Below are 6,068 nucleotides of genomic sequence, written 5' to 3'. Positions count from 1 at the left end.
GCCACTTGCCTATCATCCCCGGATAGCACTTTTGCAGGAAACAGGCTTCCGCCTACTATGCAAACAAATCAAAATTTTCACGTGGGGGGACCTGTTCTTAAACGGGAAATTTCGTACACAAGACCAATTATTTCAGGAGATGCACCCTACACCCTTAGAGATTTTTTATTACATACGGTTACGGCAAGCACTTAAAGAGATCTTGCCGCACTTCCCAGACGAGCCGGAAACAGTGATGCCGCTACATATTATGTTAACGCAAACAGGCGGGAGTCATATGGTTTCTAGACTATACACAGCCATCAGACACCAGCGCGCTAGTGTAGAGAGCGATATTTGTCAATTGTGGAGCATTGATTTGGGTAGCGAGATTTTAGACGAGCAATGGGCATACTGCTGTGGCATTACTGCTAACATTTCTTCCAGTTGTGGACTTAAGATAATTCATTACAAGTTCTTGCAGAGGTTTTATTACACGCCTGCTAAGAAACTGAGATTCCGGCTATCGGAAAATGATAGATGCGACAGGTGCCATGCAGAGGGGGCAGGTTTTTTTCACTTGGCCTGGGAGTGCCCGGAGGTGTATGCGTATTGGACCCAGGTACATGCTGCACTGCAGGTCATGTTGGAGGGGCAATTGGATAAGGATCCCCTCATCATGCTCTTGGGATACACTAGGCATGCGCCTCGTGCCAACAGAAAATTCCTTGATATTGTGTTACTGCTTGCAAAACGAAGGGTTGCATGCAGGTGGGGGAGGGGAAGAGCCCCGAAATTTAAGGACTGGTTGCGAGATGTTATTTACTGTCAGGACCAAAATGCTGTATATGCTGAGCTCCAACCAATATGCAGTAGGCCCAAGGATATTTGGGGCCCACTACGGGTCTATCTACAAAAATGTGCTGAAGAACAGTCAAATGAAGAGCTTATTGATGTTTAGGAGGGCGTGCGCATATGATTCCCTGTATCCTGCATGGACAGGGTTCCCCAGAGGCACATAATATGGACTGGACTCAATTGGAGTGTGATGCTATGTGTGAATTACTGTAACCCTTATGTATCATTGATACGGTGTACTAGGACTGACCAACAGTGGACTCATGAGATACCTCCATAAGTTACTATACTACAGGTATTGTTATAGACCTGATAGTGCTGCTTCCTTCTAGAATAATATCATTCATGTGAGTGTACCTTACATATGTATTTGACTGAAGAGACAATGCAATGTTCTTGTTTTTTTTTCTGTGTATTATGCCATAAACGCAATAAAAAATAAATAAAAACAAATTTAAAAAAATATTTCCTATGTTTATAAATTGGTGTTGGATTTTTATTGTGTGGTGTCTTAATTATTTACTGAATTGGTGTTTTTAAATGCTTTACATACCGGTCTTTGAAGCGAAGCCTCTCTGCTCGGAGCCACGTTACCAAGGGTTGAGCAAAGGAATAATTTCCTAAGACCTATGCCGAGTCCTATCATGAGTTAGTGGCCTTATTGCCAGTGGCAGACTTACATTTGCCCCTACCAATAACCCACTTTCCAACATTTGGTGCTCAAAGTACACCTTTCAGTGAATGATTTAAAATTATAAAAAAATCCTCTAAATTGCCTTAGAACAAAACTTTTGAGTTTGATTTTTGATCAAACTGTTTTTAATCCATTGTTTTGATGTTTCCAAATTGTTCTAAGTCTGTTGTGCCTAGTTTTTTTGTGACCCAAAACTAGGTAACCATGGAGCTGGACCTGGCTAAACTGTCCCAGTTTAAGCTTTCTGAGCTTAGTGAACCCTTCCGAAAGCCCCCTTGTTCTAAAGGAATTCTCTTCGCTTCAATAGCCCATTCTTCAAGTTTGGCTAGAATAATCTTGGAGAATTTCTTTAATGAAATGTCCAAAAGGCTTATAAGCCTGTAATGCATTGGGTCTGTACCGCTCCCTTTTTTTTTTTTTTTTTTTAAATCGGTTTCACAATAGACCCCTTCCAGGTAAAGGGGTAAAGGCCAGACCCTGCAACCCAACTGAACAGAGTAGAGTAAATTTTAGCCCACCAAACACGATTTGTTTTAATTATTACCGCCGGGACATTGTCGGGACCGGCGGCACAAGAGTTTTATTCTCTCAATAATTGCCTTAACTTCCTTCACTGAGAACCAGTTGGCTGGGAGGGTTTGCCCATAGATGTGCTGAGGGCCTTCTATGCCTAAGGGTCCCCTGTATAACTCGGATGAGTGGCCCACTGTGCTTCCGGTATCATACAGGTCAAAAACCCCTACATTGGCCATTAAACTCTTTGACCTTTGTCCAGAATTTTTGCTGATCATTTAATAGTATAATCTCCTGCATCTCCTCCCACTTCCCATGATAAAAATCTACCTTTTTCGACTGCACAAGGGATTTATATTGGCGTTTAAGTTTAACCAACTCTTGGGTGGCTAAAGGAATGAAACGACACCTAACACTCCTTGCTTTCTGTCTCACCAGTCTTTTCAACTTTTGGCAGTCCTGATCGAACCAGCCCGGGACACCCTTTGTGCGGGATTTTGTATGTCTACCCTTCCCACTTATTTTCACTAAAATGCAGCCCAAAACTCGTTGCACAATATTATTATACCATGCAATAACATCATCAGCATGAGTAGGGAGGATAGGAACCGTCTCCTCTAACTGGAGAGGAGTTAATTGTTGAAGATGCATAGTGTCTAAACGTGTTGTGAGCCTGCGCAGATAGGACATCTCTAAGGCAAACACTCTCTCAGGGGATATTGGCTCACACAAATCAAGAACTGCTGTGGTTGCCCAGTGGTCACTGCCCTCATATTTTTCCACCTCAAAGCTCTTAAAGAGGCCAAAATTCCAAAGGGACGTGAATATATAATCAATAGGGCCAAGAGTGGCCCTGACGAGATGTCGCTCTAGCTGGTGAATCCTTTTTAAAACGTCCGTTTAAGTAAATCAGACCATGACTTGCCAGCCTTTCACTCAGCACTTTGGCCTCTTTTTTGATGGTACCTGCTGGAAACTGTGCTAAGGGAATGTTGTAGGAATCCAACACTTCCTCCAAGTGTTGGTCTAGCTATACAGGGAATAAACGAGCATTTACATCCGCCGCCCCCAACTTCACCCAAGAGGGGGGTGAGGATGAGACCTCTTCCATTGTGACTAGTGTTAGCCAGGTGAATCAAGGTGGTGGGAGTGGAAAAGGGGTCTCTTACTGAGGTACCACTACTGTCCCTTGCAGAGAGACCGCTTCAGGCTCAATTAGAGTTGATTGCCTTGGAGAAGGAGACATTCTAATTGGCTAAGAGAAAATGGGAGAGGGAGGAGGAGAAGAGGAATGGTGGCCGCGAAAGTGAAGAAGATGCTGAGATGTCCAGGGGTGGTAGATTTGAACCTAAACCTCCCAAGGGCATCGTGCCCAAGTACACAGAGGGGGATGACATTGACAGGTGGCTAGCAGCTTTTGAGAGGGCCTTTAAATGAGTGGGGTCCACTCTAGGTATTGGGGTGCACTCCTGTAGGAGTTGATTCCAGTAGCTAGGAGGGAGAGGCTCCTGACCCCGAAGGGAGAGGATGCAGAATCATACCAGCAGATGAAGGCATGCTTAGTCAAGAGAGTAGGTCTGACTCCCGAAAAGCACAGGGTAAAGTTTAGAGGCACCCAGAAATTGAATTCAAATTCTTGGGTAGACTTTGTTGACGTTTCAGTAAAGGCACTAGCAGGCTGGATTGTTGGTAACAAAGTTGACACATAGGAGGGATTGTATAATTTGTTTTTGAAGGAACATATGTAGATTCATTGTCTAGAAGAGAAGTTACGTCAGTATCAAGTGGATTCTAAGCTGACAGACCCCAGAGAGTTGGGGGAATCCGCTGATGAGTGGGTGAGAACCCAGGTTTCCATTCAGCACCAGAGTGGTGACCAGAAGAAAGGAGGACAGTTCCCTTCCCAAGGAAAAACCCCCATGGAAATGAAGGTCAAAAACCTAAGAAGTCCTCCAAAGACTCAGAAAAACCTGCACATGGAGGGGGGCCCGAGCCAACCCAAATTCAAAGGGAGGGGGTTTCAGGGAAAGCCAGGTAGGGTCTTTGATCCCTCAAAGGTGGGTAAGTGCTTTGACTGTAACCAGCCAGGGCATAAGCAGGGAAATGCTGTCTGCGCCAAGAAGCTCCCCCCTTGGGGCCATCCACAGGGATTGCCAGTGTCAGTGTAGGGGTGTAGAGTGGTGCCCCAGAGAGGGGTAGTCAGGTGGTGGAAGCAACCTTAGTGTCCCTGGGTGGGATGAATATTGCCACCCTTGCTGCCTTACCTCCAAACATGGACAAGTACAGGCAGAGGCCGAAAGTGAATGGGACTGAGGTTGAGGCTATCAGGGACCATGGGGCTAGTGTAACTATGGTCCTGGTTGAACGGGTGCCTCCAGAGAAGTTATCTGGTGAGTTTCACCAGGTGACTTATGCAGACAGCACTACCAAACTTCATCCTATGGCTGTGGTGGATTTGGAATGGGGAGGTGTAACAGGCCCTATGAAGGTAGCTGTGTCAGAGGTGCTCCCGTTCCAGTGTTTACTGGGCAATGATCTTGAAGTCTCTGTGTGGTCAGAGGTGGAGAGAGAACTCCATATGAAAATATTGGAGCTCCCAGAGTGGTTATATGCTGTGACTGGGTAACAGACTAGCCAGAAAGGAGGGGCTGGGCACTTGGACCCAGGAACAAAGGGCCAGGCATCCAAGCACAAGGGTACTGGGCCTGGTGAGATAGCCCAGGGAACTCCAGAGGTGCAGGAAGAACCTAACCCTTATGGGGAGCATCTGGCCTCTGAGGGAGAGACTCCATCCCTGCCAGAGCTGTCAGATGTGACAGAACCGACAGGAGCAGGTGGACCCTCCAGAGAGGAGTTCAGTCAGGGACAGCATGACTGTCCCACCCTTGAGGCAGATTGCTTCTAAGCAAGAGGAGGGGGATGACAGTGGGTTCACAAATTCTACTGGGAAGGTGGACTGCTTCATACTGAGGCCAGAAACCTCAAGTAGGGGGCCACCAGGAGGTTGGTGGTGCCCCAGAAGTACATAGTTCATCCTGACTTTGGGTCATGATATCCCCTTGGCAGGACATTTGGGACAGACATGGAACCTGTTGGTGAACCATTTCTACTGGCCCCATATGTCTGAAAAGGTAAAGGAGTTTTGCAGCTCCTGTGTCCTGCTGTCAGGCCAGTGGCGAGGAAGGGGGCAAGACAAAGGCTTCTCTAATACCACTGAAAAGTGGTTGGGGTTCCTTTTGAAAGGGTGGGGGATGGACATTGTTGGTCCCCTGAACCCACCTACTGCATCAGGGAATAGGTGCATCTTAGTGGTAGTTGACCATGCTACTATGTACCCTGAAGCCATACCTCTTAGAAACATTGATGCTCCTGCGGTGGCTAGAGCACTGCTGGTGTGTTCACCAGAGTGGGGTTTCCAAAAGAGGTGGTGTCAGATAGGGGCACAAACTTCCTGTCCAGCTATCTGACTGCTATGTGGGATGAGTGTGGTGTTAACTACAAGTTCACCACCCCCTATCACCCACAAGCAAATGGTCTTGAGAGATTCAACAAATCCCTGAAGGGCATGATAAATGGGTTGTAAGTAAAACTCAGGAGGAGATGGGATGTTCTCCTATCATGCTTATTGTTTGCCTACAGGGAGGTGCCACAGAAAGGGGTTGGTTTCAGTCCCTTTGCGTTGGTGTTTGGACACCATGTGAGGGGCCATTGAACCTGCTGAGAGATGCTTTAGAGAAGCCTCTTAAAGAAGCAAAGGACAATGTGCTGGACTATGTGCTAGGCCTGAGATCTAGAATGGCAGAGTACATGTACAAGGCAAACAAGAAACTGGAGGCCAGCCAGGGGCTCATGAAACACTGGTATGATCAAGAGGCTACTATGCCAGAGTATAATTCAAGACAATTCGTCTAGCTGTGGCTCCCAGGGCCCTCAATGACAAGTGGAGTGGGCCCTATCCAATTTTAGAAAAGAAGGGTGAGGTTACCTATTTGGTTTACCTTGGCACCCCTAGGAACCCTCATAG

This window comes from Lissotriton helveticus, chromosome 5_1, assembly GCF_964261635.1.
Source record: "Lissotriton helveticus chromosome 5_1, aLisHel1.1, whole genome shotgun sequence".
In the NCBI taxonomy this organism is placed as follows: domain Eukaryota; kingdom Metazoa; phylum Chordata; class Amphibia; order Caudata; family Salamandridae; genus Lissotriton; species Lissotriton helveticus.
The sequence above is the reverse complement of the archived record's forward strand: the minus strand, read 5'-3'. Positions refer to the sequence as shown.